Consider the following 22,461-nt stretch of genomic DNA (forward strand, 5'->3'; position numbering starts at 1 on the left):
TGGCTCAATTAAAAGTATTACGAGTTACCCGCACGGACCGTCCTCGGTAAAGAACTTGAACGGGGAGACCGTTCGTAGTGAAGCCCAGCGAATGCGACCGCCTTCTCCCATCTGATTTGCAGAAAGGACGACCACCCCGCGCTAATCAACTAACCAACTCTATGGCGTCGACCTTGAATCTGCAACAAGTATCCACACCCGTTACCGTATATCCATTAACTTAAAAGGGTCCTAGTTATACAGCCTGGGAAAAACCTCGACTGGACCCGATTCAGTGGCCAACTATTTCAAACCCACTGTCTTTGCTCGCCCTCGCCTTACGGTCACCCATACGCTTGAGGGTAGGAAGGAGTTAGTAGACAGAATCCCAAAAGGACATGATGGCGGGGCTGTGGCCATGGTGGCCAGGGGAGAGACCCTGGTTTGTAGTCTCGTAATATCACCGCCGTGGACACATGCGAGGGGTTACCGGCACATAATAATAGCCTAAATCTGTGCGCATATTAGTATACCCTCCTGAAACGTTAAGTAGTGCCTGTAAATCTGCTTCGGAGGTAGAGTTGTTTCCATTGCTATGGCTTTGATATTTGTGACCTAGCTTCGGCCATAGTCCCACTGTCGCCGACAGAATGGATACGAGAGTTCCGAACCTTGATGAGATCCGCGTCTAGAGTTTTCGTTGTACCCCGCTGCTCTTAATCTGAGATTGACCAAGGTACACGCGATCGAGGCTTGGCGGAAATCGGGCCTCGGTCTATTTAAGAGGCGGTGTTTGGTCGCAGCCGCCTCCTCATGTTCCCCATCCGAACTACAGTGTAAATGAATTGTGAGTAGTAGGTGCGCTTGATCTAGTGTCGTGCTGACTAGCCCGCCCCGCTCTCATCACTATAAGAGACTGTTGGAGCAGGGTCGCCCTCAATACGGCGCCCGGCGGGTCACTACTATGCTGTTCTGATTTTATGAATAGAGCACCGAGGCCCGGATACGCTGAGCCATAAGATTCGTCAACCACTTATTCAAAGACCGGGTAGGGGGATCCAAAAGTTAGCCCGCGAATTAGTCACGGTTCACATAGTCATACGGCTCGCTAAACGGCCAATCCCACGTGTGGCCTGCCCGGAGCCACATGACCATATCGGGATATAATGCTATACGATAATGTTACTTATGAGAAATGTTCCGAGGGTGATTGTGCTACGATTCGCAGTATATTGTTGATGAGATTGGGCCTAAGGGATTCAGAACAAGTAGACCGGTACTAAACCAAGTTTTGCGTTGCGAGCCTTGTGACCTTGAGACATTTTCTAGTACGACTAAGATCAATCTAAACGGTTTGAGATATATGGGCGAACCCATTTGGAAAGAACTGGTTCCCGCGATAATTGGAACAGCAAAGGAGAACTCTTTACGGGCCGAAGGCGATCATGCTCGGATTAGTGAGGACTGAGCACTGGACCACCCGGGACACCACTTCCGTTAGCAGATATCCTAGCTGCCAAAGTACTCGCCCCATACGTCTAAAAAGTGACCGATGTGGTAGTCTATTTCCGCTGCTACGGATAGAGACCCGCGCTTTATTTCGACTATCGTTCCCAAAGGACCTTGCGTTCTTCCGTGATAAAAAGTTATTCGCTCGCCCAGTTATGAATGCCCCATACACAAACGTGGATTCACTTTTTTGGACAAGAGACGGACAGGCACCACCGAGGTTATCTATGCTTGTATCGGGTGTTCTGTTCCGGTGGAATGTGGTATCACTACCGCTTTAATGTCGAGAGTCTCTATTCAGTTTCAACTGCTGTGTCACTGTCATCTGAGGTATGTGAGGAAGGATGCATAGCTAGACCCAGTAAAGCGCGTTTGCACCCGCGATCTCGTAGTACCAAATCTAACTTTTCCCCCGTCCCTATTATTATGTTAGAGGCTCGTGGGTAAATTAAGGCGAAGGGAGGTGCAACGCGATTGACACGGAACTGATGGGTGTTTCTTCGGGTTGTTTCCTTCATAAGACTAAATGGAATAAACTTAAAGGAACACATCATGCCATCGCCTCGGATACATGGCCCCACGCACAATAGCTATATACGGACTCGTTTCCAAGTTGCGTCGGTCTTATGTTATGCATAAGTTCTGATATATGTTTCTCCTAATATGGCCCCTGACTGAACGACGTGACATGTGGCTACATGGTCGTACAGTCATTACATCTGAACTTCCGTCCGCAGGTATTCACTCATGAGGAGTCGCTGAGCGGGATTCGGGCGTACCCCCGCTAGTGATAGAGTCAAAATAGGTTTGCGGTGGTGGCGCGCGCACGGCTGATCACGTGTCTTTTCGGCGACCTGCACAGGTTTCCCGCCTGCTTATAGCAATAAGTTGACTAACCAGGGCGGTCATTGTAAGCATGCACTTAACCACCAACCCCCAGGTCACGAGGAAGGACGCGAGTACATATAGTATACTTGCAATCTAAGATAGGCCACGATCGGAGATCGTTGAACGGTTTCAACCTAGTGAGAGGCAGCGTTCAGGATCTTGACATACAATTGTATGACCACACTGGGTACCATCCATGCAGTGGACTACTCGAGACGCCGACGGCAAATCAACCACAAGATGTTGGGTGTGAGGCGAGCCTTGCAATCCCTAACATTGCTGACGCGATAAAACTAGTGCATATACTGCTACGCAATCGCCCGTATGTTCATACTGTAGGATGCCCGGACTTCGGGTTTGTGGCACACTTACAGTTTGCAGTAGAAACTTGCCGTACATAGACGGCCTCCATGATACCCATTACCTTTTGTGGAATAGAATTTGATCGTCCCATCATTGATCCAGCAGTTTCCGGCCAGCGCCCCGATACTTGAGGTCTCGCGAGCGAGAACACGGACGAATATCCTTGTCATGTCACAGAGGAACTGACTTTGTGTTCGATATAAAGGCCACATGCCCTTTCATATTTCGTTAAATATTAAGGGACACAAACTGCTACCCAATTGCTATGAACCAAGGCGGAAGAGTAGCAGGCGAATGTTTCGCTGTGGGCACTCTAGAGAAGGAGCAAAGAGTGGAACTGACGTGGGAGAACGCGATTAAACTAAAATCGACCATGTGGTATCCAGCATGGATAGAGCTACGATGAATTACCAAAACCAATTAATTAGAAGGGTAACCCAGACTGCAATCAGTTTCCTACTTTTAATCTAACCACCGAGTAGCTACGCTGCACCTGCACTAGCTGGGATTGTGGGAGTCTTAACAACTAGAACACCTGATATTCCAACGTCTCAGTATTCCAAGGTCATCACTGGTAGTACGGCTTAAGTCTGAAGAATTTAGAAAAAAGTGATGTTTAATTGTAGGCCATTTAGCATGACCCTGAAGCATGTCCATTAATTTGTGACCATACGCTTTGATGGGTTAACTGGCGTCGTTAGCACGCTCTTATTGGTCTGTCCACTGCTGTTTTGTGGATTCGGCTGTCCGTAAAGTGAACAAGCCCGTGCAGTGATAGTACTAAGTGGAGTTAAGCCGTTGGTTGATTCGGATATCTTGTATGCCTTGTCTATGACTACAAATGTTTTAACTTCTTCTTGTGCTACCGTAAAAAAATCTGACGTGAACTCAATCGGTGCATGAAGAGACCGGGTCACTGGCACTTGGACAAGAAATACATGGTACGTAGGGACGGATCCGTAACGTCATGGTCTTTAACAAGTTGCAACAAAGAGGCTTCAATGCCATTTGATTTTGCAAAACTAGCCCAGTATACTTGCTAGGTGGCTGCTGGTAGCTATGCGCTCAGCGGACCGGGGTGTTACAAAATTGGAGCATCTATTTTAGTCTCTGCTATGGGGTAGCAATAGACCAGCCATTATCTACGGCGTCGACGTGATTTCCAACCAAGCAAAATAGCCAGTAGCAGTTTATACACCACTCTTGCTTACATTGGTTGCATATTGAGCCGGTCGATGACCTTCATTTTTATTTTTTGCAGTGTCTCTCCTAACTTCAATTGACGTAGGCTAGGAGACGCCAGGAACCTCGTGGCATCGCACAACTGGATATTATGTCATGCGGTCCTTGAGAAGACGACCGCCTAATTTTCGGTTGGCAAGCAATTACAACCAGCCCCTAACGTATGGGGTCCTATCAGTTCCAGTGAACATAAAAGGGCAGCAGTGCTCCCCCGGTTAACTCGTTGGTGTATGAGCCAGCCCCATGACGCTGCCAATCCTATACCACCTAATCATTGAAAGAAGCTTGCAGATGGAATCAAACTGACTGACCAAAAGTCATAAGTCCTCTTAAACAATCCTTAGTCAGCGCCAGAAACTACTGTTGCCAAAGCGACCCCAGCTTGATGGACTACGGTTCGGAGAATGGATATGTGTTAACAGTGAAGGGATAATTAATCTCGAAATAAATCCAGATGATCCCCGAGGAATGCAGTGGAAGGATATGTACCTGGGCGTTCGAACCAAGATTGTTACGGTGATTCGCGCGGATTTAGCTTCGGCAGTGATGCTGCCCGTTCAACATAGAGAATACGTTGAGCCGGATCAAGAGTCCATGTTTGCAGCACGCGTCATGCCAATACAGTGGCACACTGATTGGACTGGGTTGTCGGCCCATTCAAGTTCTACGCACAGCTTTGGTCGATGTGGTTACGGGCTCGTCCCGCTGGCTGCCATATTGATCGACACTTTAGTCTTTCTGCCACCTTAACAATCGAACGAAGGCACGTAATCTGTCTTTACAGTGCCAATTGCTAAATGTTGACAGGGGCTATAGTTGCAAGCCCCCAAGTGTAAGACTGGGCGTGGATACTTGGTATGGAGCGCCCCTGAGTAAACCGTTCAACAGAGATCTATCGGGTGCCCAAGTTCGGGAGGCAATCGTCTAGGCACGCGGGCCCTTAGGTTCCGAAAAGAAAGGACAGATGACTGATCTAACCGTAGTACGTTTCATGTCGTGTTTTCATCTATGCTTGTCGCGTCGCGACCTTGTGGCGAAGATACGCAGATCCGAAGCAGCCTCTATGATACATCATCTATCTGGCTGCTAGACTTGCACCCAATGGCGAGATTAGCTCTTTGCTCAGGATCATCACGGCTATTACTTTGGGCTGCTCGCGTCTATCCCGAGTTCAATAAGGAGCAATGCACATGAGGTGTGAAATCTCAAGCAGCGTCATTATAATCGACGATAATAACCGCTAGACATATAGACGAGAGACCCTTGTATCAGGACATCCGTAATGATCTACACCAATTTCGCTGCCGTTCGGCTCCCGGCCGGGTCGTATCAGTATCTAACTCGGATGTAAGTGGCAACCTACTGCTGATGGCAAATACAGTCTGTGGAGCGAGGGTCCTTCAACTTTAGTATTGTATCAGCCCCAATGACTACTGGGCCTTCGCTCGTTATTCGCCGCGGTACATGTGTCGCGCGGATGCAAGCAGCACTGGATACTTCTTTGTTAGTTACCTTTAGGCCGGGTGTCTAAAAGATTTAATTATTCTTAAGTGCATATTCCTAAAGAGAGCGCCATGTTATAGACTCCTTGGGCCTATAATGGGTCAAGTTACATTTTCCAGTGCGGTCCGAAGGACGAAAGGAGTTACAACAGTGTCATGTATGTACGACTATTGAAATAGATATTCCAGATTCGAGGAGATAGCTTGCGGGGCCAACCGGCGAGCCCCTTAAACCCGTGAACAATTTTTACCTTCCCAGCGTAATGTTTCGCTTAGCCGACCCGAGAGATCCAATGAACTGCTCTCTTCCAATCCAACATGTGGGTGAAAGCTATTCCAACAACCCCCACCATCTGCATGAGGAGAACGATCTCGGGTTTAAGTCAAAGGTCAATGACCATACGTCCCGCCAACAAGAAAGGATCATGGGCACTACGTCCTAAGAAAAGGCCTCCCCAAAGATTCCACCAGCTACATTGTACACCATACAAAACCAGGTACTGACGCTATTGATCTCGTCCGGACCTTAAGTATAGTAGGTGGGCGGATCACCATTACTACGAATAATTCCGCTACCGGGCGTATTGGGGGATGAGAGCATGCGGTAGATAGTACTCCCGATTAGCGGGTTAACGGAAAAGAAGGCTTAGTCTAAGGCGCGCATATCATCCACCGTGTCCCTCTCCCTTAACCTCATTAACTGCATGGTCGAGAACCCTGGCGTAGCAAGGTGTTCGGATTCGGTTTCGGAGTCCGCGAAGGAGGTTCTCTAGGGGCATATATTAAGATAAAGCTGTTAATGCGGGTATCACAGGACGGCCGAATCAGCAAGTCTGATCTTAGTACAGTTGTGTAAACATCGAAAATTTGCTTGGCATAAACCTTAGGAGCATGCCCTAGGTACACATTCGATAGCGGAAGAGGTACCCACACGTGAAGAACCCCTGAGACCTTGTCACTTATCCCATAGGTACCCCGAACGTACGACTATAGGAATCACAGATCGCGGACGAGACTAACAACGGAAAGGCAACTTGAGAAAGCCATGCAAAGCGCGTGCAAGAGCTAGGCTGAGGAGGTATCGGCCATCTACGCTGTGTAATCGGTGCCCCTGTGGATGGCGCGTGGCAAGGTCTGCTCTCCAAATCAAGCCATAACCAGGCAACCATCTTACTCAATGAGGTTATGCGTCTTACATATTTAAGCCGTTCGTTGATAGGTCACCTCTACACTAAGAATACCTGCATCTATAAAACACTTGTCCAGTGTCGCTCTGCGCGAGTATGTTTACCCAGTTTCGGATGTTAAGTCGTATGGGCACGTCTAGTTGTACGGGCACTGGCTTTGCATATCTGTAGAGTCGGAGAATTCCACCTACACAGACACGATAAGGGCACCGAGATGGGACTCACAGCCAGACAGAGCCACTGCCTCTCGTATACGTGGACCCGGTGTGTCTACTTCTTGTTCCCGTATCACCAAAACGTTGAGCAAGTAAGCCCATTGGTTATAGAATTCCACCCGTGTTACTTAGATTAGCACTCGCCTCGATATTGCGCCTACTAGTAGATAGGTGTTATCTCTTGCGCGTTGCCTGCTCCTAAGCGTGCCGTGGAAGGTTCTAACAACCTAAACCGGTAAGCTGTACCGCCTTAGTCATGCAGGTATGGCCGTGCTCAGGGACGAGCTTAGGCGAGGTTGGCCTCCATGCAGTAGGTCGATTACAACGTGAACTAATGCAAACAAAGACACCCAAGCGGCTATCCTCGTGGTCCCGGACCCTGTTCTTAAATTGCACCTGGCCTGCATGATCACCAAGTTGAATTATACTATTGGTTGATTTCGGCGCATACTCGAGTTACGGCACTGAGGACCTATTCACCGAGTAGACTCCAGAGCGCCGGTTATATTTATAGCAGCGGGCCAACGTTCACGTCACCATTCGGCGTGGAAGTGCAGTTTGAAATCGTTATTACCATTAGAAGTCTGGGTAAGAGTCATATGCTAGCTTGTTATGATGTTCCTTAATATTCTCAATGCGCATTGGGTTGCATGCGGTTGATTTAAGTGACATACAGACGCGACATTGATACCGGGGAAGTGAAGGGCCGAGGGTGTACAAAATCTAGAATCTCATGATGAGTCTTATTATCGCGAATCGTATTTCTGAAAATTGGGTCGACAATAGCCGTTTGAAGTACTCATTGGGTATGTTCAAGTCGACTTAGGCGTGAGAGGCCTCTCGGTTCGTCCAGAAGGACCACGTGCATGAAACGATCGGTGGTGCGTCACGTAAGCCACAACTCTGCAATGACTTGACTCTACCTCACTTCCACCGGTGTGATACCGTACTGCGTCTTTACAAGCATTTCGATCAAAGTCTGCCCACCACTGACTTGGCAATTAATTAATGACGTTGTTTATGCCGCCGCGTCGGGTGTAAGCTCCGCGTTTTGTATGCTTCTCAGCATAGCGCGGGCGTGCGAGCGTTAGCCACGGCCTCTACTCGACGATTTTCACACAGGGGCATCGTCCGCAACGAACGGTTATAGTGACGTAATCGGGATTCCAGGCCGTTTACGGATGACACATCCGAGGGTACTACGCTACGCCGTGTATGCCCAAGCATCGGCACTGACGCTTCCCGTCGACGGCCGACAAAACGTTTTTATACTGTTAACTGGTGCGGTTTAATGTGACCATATAGATATATGGATCCCAAGGTAATGTACGGTGCGCTATTGCGGCCGGCATTGGATAATAAGCTGTTCTGGCTGAGGACTAGTAGGAGGCGTAATGTGACGCACTAATACGGAGTGGGCAGATGTCAGAATGCTAGTTGAAATAGCCGGGTTTGCGTTAGCTTGATTGTCTCCTATTTTGCGATACGCTAAAACCATTTTACGACGGTTCGTAAACCTCGGAGTAAAATTGCATAAGTTGTCATGCCAGAAGGACCTACTCCCGATTGGTTCGGGATACCGGGCGGAATAAATCCACCAATGTCTGTCGGGATTAAGACCTGCAAGACTGTTGATACTGTTATACATGAAGATCTATATAACGGTGTCGTGCGATCCGAACGAGGAACACAAAAAGTAGTTATAACCGCCTCTGTTAAATGCATAAAGTACCTGCTATCAAAAGGCGAGGCTTGACCCCGGGAAACTGTGCGTCGGAGGGACCTCAACGTAGAGCCTTGTGAGCTGCCGTTTCGGTGTGCATACGTTAAATAGGGGGGATTCTTCAGTAATCGCAAGCTGCAATCTCCCTGATCAGGACTAAAACAGAGTTGCTAGTCGTCATCAATACGAATGATGACGCGTCTTCTTTGACTGAAAGGGTTCACTGGCTGTAATTGGCACGAGAATTGATCCACGTGTTGACAACACATTAGATATAGGAAGGTTAGGGAAGCCGGGCCGTCTAACGAGTGCGCGGTTATGTAAAAGTACTTGGGTAGGGCACATCCTAAAACACTAAGGACCAATGGCATAGTCGGCTCGCGCCCCACACAGTTTACTCAAAGTCCGTGGTCTGCCAGGCCAGACATGCTGATTAAATAGAATTCGGGTGACTCTTGAGAACGAGGGCATCTAAGATACTCTCGGACTGAACTCGGAGGATGAAATCCAAAGACGGTTCCAGGCGTGATGCAGCTCTCCCGACTATTTCGCACCTGGTCTCCTGATTGCTAGTGTTGCTACTGTGGATCACTATTCTAGCGGATTGCGATGTCCCATTGGAAGTTGATCCGACGGCAGAGAATAACCCCAATTAGGTACTAGTTAAAGAGATCTCGCCTCCGAGACTGAAAGGGCGGCGGTGCCAGCTTCCCACACACCACGGAGATTAAGCCTTATTACACAGCTTCCTTAAATGTCGATAACTACTCCAGGTACATTACTTGAAAGTGGCGACTTATCGCGGCAAGACTTGTTCTGTATTTCTACACGCATCAAGCATCTAGGTAGACGTGCCTTTGCCTGATGTTCGATTAGACTACGGTCCCGCTGAGTCACCGGTTATACAAGCGTCCCTTGGAATCAGTCCCAAGAAGCTATTGGTGCCCTGCTCCGCCCTTGTATACCTTGGCCTACTGGTTCGGCACGTTGATGGTTATTATCTCATCAGCCCCAATAAATATGAGTAGCCATTCATATAAGCTGCGCCAAAAGCCGCGTCGAGGACGATCCGATTTACGGCGCTTAGGTCCGCTGACGAATCATAAAGAGGGGTTGCGTCACGTCGAAGACCCGAGAGGAACATAGCTAACGGTCCTTTATCGGATAGCCCGGCGAGATGTCTGTCCTTTAACGGGAGGGCTACCTCTAGCGGATGTTGTGGTCACACGGCCCGACTATATTTTACATGGTCCCAGTTAATAGCTGCCCAGTAGAGAAGCACCGTGAGTATTCGGGCCCCATCTGACTAGGTTCGTGGACACTTTTCGCAATGTTAAAGGGGAAGGGGTGTAGACTCCATCGAGCGGATGGCTCCGAGCCTGGACCTTGATAGTGAAAGAGATGGGAGGTTAGGTAACGGCAAGCGACCATTGTTGGACAATGCTCTCTGGATCGCCACACTGACTTAAGACCTGCGTCGGTCTCGTACGGTCAGATTGATACAGATAAGTACCTAGGTTTCGATGTTGAGCGTCGGAGCTCCAGAAAGAGTCCCAGTGACTAAGACCTCGAGCGCAAGCATAGAGCGAAAATGCCCCCCTGAGTTGAAAGGATGCAACATACTATTCAGTTAAGGCTTAAAATGGGAGCCCAGCATCGCCCGCGTCGTGTACGCAATCCCTCTTATTGTATAGACTGGCGCGGAATTCAGACTTGATCCCAATACAACTTCGTAGGGCTTGGACGAAGCATGCACCTGGTGCAGTATGGCATAATCCCGGTAGTCAATTTTGTCACGTTCTTCTCTCCTGTCCTAGCTAACTGACCATATACTAAGGGCAGCTGGCAGCATGCGTATTATGGAGTGGCAATAAGGCGTATCCGGGCGGGGGAGTCTGACTTCTCATTCTCTAAGCCGTACCTTTCCCCCCCTGAGACGGCAGGTCTAACCCAGGACAGGTACATTGACTCTGACTCGACTCTTAACTTACTTCGATCTTCTGGGACTGCAAATGCAATAGTCCTGAGAAACAACCGTCTATGTGTGCGCATCCACGCGTCAGCCCACACGCGTACAGCTTTGACATATTCTCCCTCACCCGAGCCAAACCACTATAGTCCGGGTCGTACCGGTTGCAAACTACGGCGGAGTGGAGATTATAGAGCGCCATAAATGTTGCCTACACTACCCATCAACCCCATTGTCAGTTGAGTTCCGTCCCTCTCTCTCGGACCCTACGGTTTAAACGCCGTCAGTCCGGGGGATTTCAAGGAGTATGTGTGGCATAATGGACTACCGCGTAACTAGACCGAGCACTCCAGATGCCGCCAGATATAAAGACGTGATTAAATTTAAGTACTGCGCGATAAGGGTGTATTGGAAAAACACAGACGCCATTCGTACAGAGCTGTCATTCACACTAACACTTAAAAGCAGAAAGATTGTGAGAGCTTTAATGCAACGGAGATCTCTTTAATGCTTTTTAATTGTGTGATTGAAGCAGCAACTGGTTCATGGGGCTTGCCCGACTCCACAATGGGTTGACACGTGCGCCAAACATAATACGCTAGAGTAATGCGGGAAGGACCAGCGGGTATTCCGGTATAAGCGTGCTTGCTCAAGCGCCTTGCATCATGCAAATTCCCGGTTTCAACAAGTGGTGCACCGAGGCCTGACTGGAAGGCTGGGGGGCCGGGGACTTTACTGGGCACCACATGTTCTCTGCTGACTAGACATCCCAATTGACTTTGGCAAATATATACATGTTTGCAGGTCCTGAAACCGGAATGTAGAGCACAAATATTTGGTTGAGCATTTGCTGAACATCAACTCGGTTCGAGCACAACTCTATGCTTGGGCATAGTTCACCGAATAGTCACGCAGGAGCACTTGTTAATAGGTAATTTACCGATGCACAGGGAATTTAAGTGTCCTCAGGGCCCGGGACAACTCAGAGGATGATAGCGGAAATTATCACACCTCAAGATCTGACAATCCACTTTGTGGCATTTAGTTCATTAACTCATGCTGTGAGGTTCACGGCCCACCTTTATAGTGAGGACGTCCAGTGCTTGAAACTGGTAAGACATCCGTGCGCGATCGTCCTGTACATACTTGGCCCATCCTTCGGTGTAGAAGGTATGCATAGCCGGACCAATAGCGAGGGAAGTGTTATGACCTCTATTAACAGGAGGCGTCATAACTTACTTTACCCCCCAACGGGCCGATAGACCGTACGGGTTACACCAGTTGTGAAGGCGGAACTTATGCTATAACGACATGCCTCGGGGTTCGATCGCCGAGGATGGGATCGCAGCTAAGGCAAGAGGCAATTGGCATGGGCTCTGAAATTGCAGTACTAGGAACCGGACAAATAACGGGAACTGTATGGCACGGCTAAGGCTGGAGGTTGATTTTGAGACGACCCTCTGCCACACGTGCACCTTCGCCTAATATTCGTAAGAGGAGAGGACTTGGCCTAGATGAACTAGGCGTAACAACTCCGAACGTAACGTTCAAAATAAGCTGGGTGCAGAGTCAAAGCGTACCATGCCCGTAGGTCAAAACGAAGTCCGCCGGATATGGAACATGGCCTTCGCACTTCCACCCCAGGCTCTCAGTGATAGTTTCGTTTTCACTAACAAGTATACCAAGAACGGTGGAATACATGTCGGATTCGATTAGCGCAAGCTGCACCTTCTGCATTAATGGCTCTATAAATGTATGGAAGTACATCGATTATTTATTAGAGGTAGCCTAGCGGCAGCAATAGGATGCTGACGCCTACGTGCCCTAGTAAGCTTTTTCCCCGATTACTTGTGGGTAATTTCGTGAAGACTCAATGGGTTACTAAGGCCGCTGGTCCGACAGCACTAGCGAGGTTGTCTAATTATCGCGGCGTCGACTCGTACAGATGATACCATACCGCACGCGTTGGAGCCGCAGATGCCCCAGATCATCAATGTCAAATACATGACATGTATTTTGCATGTGATAAGTGTAGCCTTGTAGATTATACACAAAGAGACAAAGACCCCCATATCGCCTTTATAGACTGTTCCGGCAAGTGATGTTAGCAAGCATCTTTGAATTGTGGCACAGTGCACAATGGAATGGAGTGCTACCTTTGTCTCCCCAGTGCTGATATTTACACACCTTATCAGGTACTCATTTCAGGCTGAGTCAACCTCGGGGAGGCCCAGCACCCGTTGAGATTAGTCCCCACTGATATATAGCCATTGCAAGGAATTAATATCAGGTCACCAAGTTCATAGTGCGGTGCCCTAACCACTGCACCACCGCTCCGTGTTATACGTGCACAAAGATGGGCATAGCACTTGCACACACACACACACAGCGCTTTCCCTAATCACAGCCCTGCACATTTGCAGTGTAAACAAAAGTACTATTCTTGTGTGCACTTAATGACTGCAGCACCAATGTGAAATGAAATTGGGGAAGCTTGCTCAAGCGTGCCGTCGCACGCCAGCCAACACGTATCGTCATAATGATGCGCTTATCTCTTGACCCAGAGCCAGAGCAAAAGCAGTAAATCTATCATGTTGAAAATTCAGGTCATCGGGCCGAAATGAACCATTATTACCGGCTCATTATTGTCAGCTTTCTTCTTCACCCAGCCACCTTGAACCTTGCCATCGTACTATTGAATAAACGGCAAAATACATTTTTTCCCCTCCTCCACTCTATTGCATTTAAAAGTCTGGAAAATGGAGTTTATGACCTATTGATTTGCTAACACAAACTCCATGGAAGGTCACAAAAAATGTGCAAGCTCTGTAACATGACTTTTTTTTTCAAGGCACAATGGAGTGAAAGCTTAATATCAGGATCTTGAGCGCCATGGGAATGGGCATCGTTGACGTGGAGGGGGGAATTGGTTGGAGAGCGAACGGAGGTGACAATCTGTCATTAATACGAAGATGTAACACAGAGTCACAACATCTCTTTGTTGCTACAAAACTTCGGAATCACCTTCAGGCAAATCGATTGGTATGCAACCATTGTTCAGTGACCTCTATGCGGCCAAAACGTGCATCGGATCACTGCGCGACATACTTTGCTTTGTGCGTTAAATATCAGAGAGCGGCACAAATTATTCAGAGTGATATGAGGCCAATTTCACCACTTGCACAACTCCATTGCACGTGTTATTATTATTCCGTGACCAGAGTGCGTGTACTTGTTTGTTAAATCGTTGACTAATTGCGCTTTAAAACTGTTTGTCCCTGATTTGTATCGGGTTTTTTTTTCGGTTGTCTTCCCAACATTTCTCGTTGCTGAGTGTTATTAATACGGCGCTGTAATCAACCATCTTTGGCGTGCCTGGAGTTGTTTACAAACCTCTTTGATTTTACTGTCTGCACTTCCAGACACTTTTCATGAGCCCACGCAATGTACTCTAGAAAGTATAAGCTCTTATTCCATTAGATGTTACAGCGAATCACAAAATCATATAAGGAAATTATTCCTTTGTGCAAAATGCATCAAACACAAATGCAGCCATGCCAATTAGCCCTCATTAATAAAAGCATGTAGCTTGTTTTATATAGATATCGAGTACAAGCATTCTGTTTTAGAATCCACATTTCTGATGGGTTTCTAAGCACTCACACTAGCTGTGTTTGCTTCACTAATTTTGAAAGTATCTTGTTAATTGAATAATGTATTTATAACCACCTTATGTTACCTAACAGTTAGTGAATGTGATGAATAGGTAAATTAGCGACCATGAATACATTTGCATTTTGGGGGAAATACATCACCGTCTCTATGTTTGGATTATCGTTTTCTCTTCTACTCTGCCAATGCATTATGAGGACATTCACACGTGAATATGTCACGTAATTTGCATTGCACTTGTCACATTGAAATAATTGTACCCTAAGTTTTACCATGAATATAGCTCACAGTAAAAAAAAGTTCAACAATAGAGGCTGCTATGGCAAGAAGGTCAGCGTGTGAATTATAAGGAAATGAAATGAATGTTTAATGTGCAATTAGGTAAGAGTACTTGTCTTCCCCTAGCGCTCACTGGGCTAGTAGGTATGGACGATTAACTCCAATTACAGGCCTTGTCTTGCCATGTGATGTATTGCAAGATTCCATCCCAACATTAAATTATTTAGCAGTTACCAGCAGGTTTTTTTTAAAACCGTATTTTTCTTTTTTTACAGCCAAATGTGTCTCTCTGTCTGCAATTTTTTTTGCTGACTGCCTCGTGTGTGCCTCCCTTTCCTGACAATTTGTCTGTCTGCCTCGCTGCCTTTCACTCCCTGTGTACCTATTGTCTGCCTGTCCACCTTGGACTCTGCTTCATATTTATCTTTGCGATCTAAAGCCTGGCTCCAGCTGCTGTGCGATTGTGTTTCCTCCGCCTCTTATCAACCACTTAACCTGCAATTCCCTGAACACGTAGACAATTAATTATGACGCAGGGGATTTTCATTGTGTGCACACGCGGGGTTCTTTAAAAGCCATTTGTGTGCGTTTGATCCACTAGTGGTGTAGTGCCTGGGGACCTTTTGTTCCATTCCATTGACCCTAGTCCCAATAACATCATTATGAGGATCTCTCACCGATCCACTTGATCTGAATTGAGTACCCATTGAGATCCCAAACAATGGTCAAGAATAGCAAGGTGACTGGGTGAAATGCTTTAAAACTATTAAAGTTTTTTTTTTTTTACCATGTAAGGTCCACTGAGCTTCATAGATCTTTTCAAAAGCGACCTGGCGACAAATGATAGCTCAACGAAGTGGCTTATTATCACGTGGACATTTGTAGCAGTCAAATAATCTATAAACGCTTGATTCTGAATGTGGAGGGGAAAACCGGAGGACGCCGAGAAAACTCCGCGACCATGGGGACATTATATCCAAAGTCCAAATATACAAGCGGCATCAGGGTCGGATCGAACCCACAACCTCCTGTATATCAGACGAGGTAGTTAACATCTCACCACCATAGCGCTCACTATAAGTGCAAAGTATCCCTTAACAATTGCAGCGACTATTGTACGATATTTTTATAAAAATATTTTAGTACATTTATTTACTTGTAATGTAGTGCACTGTCGTCTAGTTATTGATGTACACCATGCACAAATTAAATAAGGTATTACGATCCAAGGTATAAAGCATTTTTTTTCATGGTAACAACATGCCTCTGAATTTATATTGGTAAAATAGTGACAATCAGTCACGGCAGCCTACATGTCTAAGATACTGTAAGATTATTAACATTTATTTGATTTTGTTAATTAATCATAAAGGTATAATGCAGCTTTACCCTCCGCCACCTGAAAAAGCCAATCAGATGAAGTTGTAACGTAGGAAAATATGCCATTTAATTTGGTGTTTCAGCAAACTACTGAAATGTTGAAAAGCGAGCAAAATAATGGCAATTGTATATGACGTATATCGCTGTAGATTACTTCCAGTTTTAATAGAAAGCTCATCTCTGGCGTGATGCTTGTATTTATTTTTGTATCTTTAGACTTTCCCCTCCCATGTTTATTCCACTTGTGCAATCGGTGTCATATCCTGAGACGAAAGCTCCATTTGAAACTCTAGAGAATGGGGCGTGGAAGCAGGCACAGTAGTAGCCAGATATAAATAAGCTCACCCCTTGGAAACAAGGCCCGGTGTGCAAGTATGCATAGTGTGGTTGTACCATTATTATATAAGGATGTGTTTCTTGTATCAGAACTGTGCGTATAATGTCCAGATTCTATCGTATCACATAGTACATATAATGACTGATATTCCGTCAAGCAATGTTTTTTTTCTATTCTAACATAAGAGGGTGGGGGACACTTTTCCACATGTCCTGCTACAGAGAAATGTTAAGTACATGACCATTAAAGTGGCATTCCTTTTTCATTCTCAGAACTAGGATTTAGCCAAAGTTTGTGCACAAAAAGGCATTCTAGATTTGACGCTTTCGTGACTGCAAGGTTTTTTTTTCGGTAAAGTCACGTAGGTAAAAAATAAAATTACTAAAAGTAATAATAGAAACAAAATAATAAATCACGACGTTTCGGAGGCAACACAAAAAGTCTCCGTCATCAGGTGGGACCGTCACAGCTAAAATTACTGCATCAAGTGAGGCAAAATTCCAAGAGACCAGCCCTTAAATACAAGTCAAGGGGGAGGGGCTTATCTGAATGTGGTAACCAGGGAATGGAACGTGGGGGTGGTGGGCGGGGCTACAAGAGAAATTGGTCAACGTCGTCAATGTACAAGAGAACAATCGGTGTACCTCGACCTAAACCGGTGTTGGTTGAGAATCCAAATACAAAAAAGCAGTACTGTTAAACGCTGGGGATGTCAACACTCGGTAAAGTAGAAAAGTACCTGTCAAATAAGATGGTACAAATATGTGTAGTTAAATCTTTTTGCATGGTTCATAACATCTTTCCAATGATTACTCAGTTTGTACCCATCATCACGTTTTTGTTTTTTTGCGCAGTCATTGATGACCAAACTGAGACCATCAACTCAGTTTAATCACGGGTGGCTGAACGCTAGATTTTAATCCACGGTGTCATCATCGCTGTCTTGGAGCTCTGACCTCTGAGCCACACACCAAGCCAGCTACAAAACTTGTATGGTTTTGAAACGGACAACCCGCAAATTGATTTTGTTACGCAAAAAACTCTATAGAGTTTGAAGCACTTACAAATCTTAAGTGAGCTGTGCAAGGTTTATTTGTCGGCGTTGTGTAATGCTACCGTAATTATCTTTACAATGGATAAATTGTGGCATGCTGTCACGTAAAAGTTGTTGTTTTAATGTTCCACACATTTAAATGGACAAATGATTCGATATCATATATGTGCAGTTAGCACCTATGCTACTTCAGAGTGATATAAATGTCATATAATGTATCTACAAAGGTCTACAGAGGTCCATTTGTGTTAAATAAGCACCCTTCAGTGCACGTGCATGTCAGCTGTTAGAGTTTTTGATATCAACTGTTTACTCAATAAGTTAATGTGGTAAATACAAACAATAAAAGGTCCAAAATGTGTCGTGATGCATTTTAATTATAGATTTGTTTTATTTATGAACGCTGCCACCCTACATCAATGGGTTTTAATGCACGCTCAACTTTCACAATTTGTAGTTTGTGTTTTTGTTGTTCATTAATGTGTTTTTTTATCCTTCTTTTCAAAGCAATGTTAAGTTTCCGCACAGTGGGGGTGTCTCCGTGTAAACCCAATGCTTCTTAATCAGTATTTACACACGTGTGCCCCGTGGCAGTTCTGACAGAGCCGTGTGTCGCCTGTAATTAGCTGCGGAAACAGCGAGGTTTTTTTTTTTGCGAAGGGGTGTTTTTTGAAGTGGCCCTGTCGCCATGCAGCGCGCCCTCCTGCCTAGATCCGCTTCTGCTCAGCCACAACTTTATCTCTGGCAGCATGGTGAGTGTCTGTTTGCCACCAGGACCACGCTGCAAATGGGGTGTTCAGAGATGCATGCGAAGCGTTTCCAGACGGAAATGTACGTTCTGCAAAGAGGGGGGGGGGCGTAAACCATTTGCCGCCTGTAAGGAAGAACGTGTGACATTTGTGACGACCCCCTCCGAGTGATGCATGGAGTCAGTCGGCGGAGCAGCAAGGCATTCGATGTGACTGAAATCTCCATCAGCGGTGTCCCCCAGGGGAGGCCTCGAAAACCTTGTCAGTGACCCATGACCTGACGCATTCACATTTATTTTTTGTTTGCAGCCACGATCATTCTGAACGAGCTGAACTGGACGGCGGGGCTCGATGAGGTGTTCAAGCTGAACAAGGAAGAGGACCCCACTCTGCTGTGGCAGGTGTTTGGAAGTGCCACAGGTCTCACCAGATTTTATCCAGGTTGGTTTTTTTTCTGGATTCAATTTATTTGGATTCTGTCAATATTTGTGGGGTTTTTTTTGCCCATTGTTGTTCAACTTGTGCCACCGGCATCACATCATGACATTAGGGTACCCCTTTGGAACTCTCGCAGAACATTGCATGCTTTTGTGGAAGAGAATGGCCCACAGAAGCATAATTTAAAGAGCTTGTTCTGAGATGTTTTACATTTTGTAATCCTTTCTCATGCTAAATTATTATCCCATGGCAGTCAAACTGGTATATATATGTTATACTCCAAGTTGGAATCTAACGTTATTTGTTGGTGCTATCATTGGTGATGTTAGACCGTCAAATCACTACATTTGATAGCTGTCGTTAAATGTAAGATTGCTACCTGTATATGAACCCAGGACCTCATCGGTGTCGGTTGACCTCCTGCTCTGACCTCTTAGCCACCCAACCACCTTGATTTAGTGCTTCATGAATATGTTATGCTTCACTTAAATGACACAAGCACAAGCAAGCACAGGATCAGCACAGGATTCTTAATTAGCAGTATGTGAGTTAGCCTAGAGTGGTTTGACCTGGTATGGACCTTCTGGTAGTCTGATTACTATGTCATAATATAAGCATTAAATGTTAGTGCTTCTAATTGGTGCTTCACGGTATGTGAAAATGCGGCAAATTACTCATCACATCTGTGGATTAATTGCCTGAGCGTACAACTAGTGGGTTTGATTAAAACTAGACCCTATTAGTAAGAAGGTGGCAATGTTGTGTGTTAATAGGCTGTCTGTATACCCGGTGATTCACCTTAATGCACCACGATAGCAAATTTGTACATTAATTAAAAAGTCAACGTATCCCTGCATCTTCGACCTTAACCATGTTAAGGTCGTGACATCACCTGCTTAACAAAAATGCCTTGCATGCTAAATATGAAGCGTACACACAAAGAAATGTAGCTGTTACATTGCACGTGGCCAAGACAAGGAACATTATATACAGGGTTTGTGGGAAGTAGCTTATTCAAGGTGACTTACTCAGTTGATGACCAAATCACTCTGAATGCACATGATCTCATCCGATCTTGGAAGTGAAGCAGGCTTGGTGCCTGGCTCGTATTTGGATGGCAAACTGCATGCAAATTGCCGAGTGTGAGTTATGGCAGAGATAGCAGTGGAGCAAAGGATATTTTAATCTATCTGTATGGAGCTTGGAGTGTTTACCCCCAGCATATGTGTGGGTTTTCTTCAGGTAATCCAGTTTCCCACTATGTACCAGATGCTCATAACATGGAACTGACCAAGCAAGCCAATGCGCAGCCCTCTTAAAAACCCCTTGAGTTTTCCCTGTCAAAAAAGGGCCTTATTGCTTAAAGTGATGAATAAATAACTATCATTCTAGTCGTTTATACTATTTATATTGATGCTCAAAGTGCACAGTGCCTTGATTCAAAATATAAGGAATGAAAACCAATTGCCTTTGCACATGGGCACGGAACCCATTTGTGCGAGAGCTTGTGCGGCTTAGTAAGAAGGAAATTAATCTCAGTCAGCGCTTGGTATTTACGCTGTTGGAATAAAGCGCGTGCATTTTTTTCTTCCTCTGCCATTATTTGCAGCATCAGAAACACGTGCGCAATGCGTCGCCCTCCGCGCAGACCCTGAGCATGCATCGCGATGCGAGTCCCGCGGGGGGGGGGGCCTCCGTTTGAGACTCGCTGTCCGTAGATGAAGCACGCCGACACTTTGCGCGCGTGCGGCGTGCTCGAGTCAGACCGCGACACCCGTCGCGTCGCGGCAGACAAAAAAGGGCGACGGGTGCCCTCGCAATTCAGCGGAGTGCATCTAGCGTCTCGCCACTGAGACTGCTTTGACGGTCAATGCGTTCGTCATCAGGGGACTCGCAATCCTCGTTCTACGAGACGCTGACAACCGGTCGCGAAACGCTGGCCCGGGAGGGGACAGCATGGTTGACGCGCAAAAAAATCCCTTGCCCGGCACGTCTCTCGGCAAACATTTATCTCGCTTCCAGACCACTTTTAACCGTGATTGGTTGTGGACAGAGAGACTGTTAAAGTCTTCTCGGCAATGTCTGAAGACCAGCTGACATATAACTCCTTCAGGACCACGCTAGACGTGCGTGGTTTTTAAATGGCATCAGTCTGCGTGTCAATTTAAATGTTTACACTGTCACGAACATGTTACATACGGCACATTTTTGACCATGGTTTGACTCGGCTCAAGAAAAAAAAATGATTGAGAGATTTCCTCCGAATAACACTCCACGGCAGCTCTTCTGCATTGAGTCCACGGTGCCGAATGACAGAGCGCTATTTGGTATTCCTTCGAATGCTGTTTCTCATCATTGAATGTGGTGACCCCGCGCGCAAATGGCAAAGGTGAGCATCATTGTCGAGAACTTGATTTGAGGCCTGGGTAAAGTGGTCACCTTTTGGCTCCGTCAGTGCTCGGGGGGCAGGCAGCAGCGTGACTACAAATTTAGACAGTGCGGTGAAAGCTCCTTGCTCGAGCGAAGGGAGCCACTTTGAGTTTTCGGTAATGCCGGCCACAGGGAACAAAGTCGTTATGGTCACCATGGCAGAAGTAATAATCAGCTGCTATTTGGCTCGCGAAATGCAATGTCGTAGTTATGTAATTGGAGCTACTCTTCTAGGCCACTTGACATTGTATGTAGCGTTTGCATTTAGCATGGAGGTATACATTCATAAAGGATTAATACATATAGTTTCCTTTGGTATGTATGTGGTCTATTGAGTGTAGATGTGGTCTATTGTTGTGTATATGTGGTCTATTGAGTGTTCATGTGGTCTATTCAGTGTATATTTGGTCTATTGAGTGTATATGTGGACTATAGAGTGCATGTAGTCTATTGTTGTCTATATGTGGTGTATTCCGATTGGTTTAATTTGTCTGCACATAAATTGTGACTTTTCAAAAAATAGAAAATGTGTTTTAATCACACAGCAACTTTAGCCTAATTAAATTATATTCGAAATGCCTGAGTTTCCAAACACATCTGTAAAATGCAATTTTTAAGATTTAAATTGTTTAAACTAGCAACATTAATGTTGGGTCAGTTAGGTCTATATTTTTTATTTAACCATTCCAGGCAATGCACTTTAAACAGATTTGCAAATTGTCTAATTGCTTAAGGAATTGAAACCCTTCTGGAAGAAACTGCCATTACAAGAAATAATTTGCAATTAATGAGCTTTTTAATTACTGCCATTAGAACATCTACGATACTAAATCAAATGGAAATTTGCCTGCCACTGCCGGTAGCGCGTCTGAAGATTTCTAAAACAAACGAGCACCGAGTGCCAGCTTAGGGCAAATGTCAGGGCAAAGGAATAATTGTGAAAGGGCTGTTTGCAGGAACCCGATTGAGAGCAGTTTTGCATGCTCCCAGAATGCACTTTTGCCTTGCCAGCACTGGCAAATGGTGAGTCGCAATCTTATTTCAGGCTGCACTAACCGGGGAGAGACTCACTCGAGGGTGGAGAGGCTAAGTAGGAAGCAATTACTGTTTGTATGCGTAGAAATGGAAAAGTAAAGAACACTTTGCTTGTCTTTATTGCCTTTGAATGTTTTCATTTATGCTGCCGTGGTGTGATGGATGGCACACTGGACTTGCAGAGGTTGCCGGTTCCATCTTTTGGGCACGGTAGTTGAAACAAAGGTGCTAACTTCTTTAATCCCCTACCGCCTCTATCCACGCAATTAACATCTCGTCACGGTGGCAACACGTTAACTCACCATGGTGGCGAGATGTTAACTACCTCGCCTGGTATGCAGGAGGTCGTGGATTCGATCGCAACCCTAATTCCTGTATATTTGGAGTCTGCATGTTCTCCCCTTGGTCGTGTGGATTTTTCTACGGGTCCTCCGGTTTTTCCCCGCACATTTATAAACATGTGCTGAGAGTATATGGCTGATATAAATTTCCACATGATAAGCCACTTCG

Source organism: Callorhinchus milii, unplaced genomic scaffold (assembly GCF_018977255.1).
Source record: "Callorhinchus milii isolate IMCB2004 unplaced genomic scaffold, IMCB_Cmil_1.0 Scaffold220, whole genome shotgun sequence".
Classification (NCBI taxonomy): domain Eukaryota; kingdom Metazoa; phylum Chordata; class Chondrichthyes; order Chimaeriformes; family Callorhinchidae; genus Callorhinchus; species Callorhinchus milii.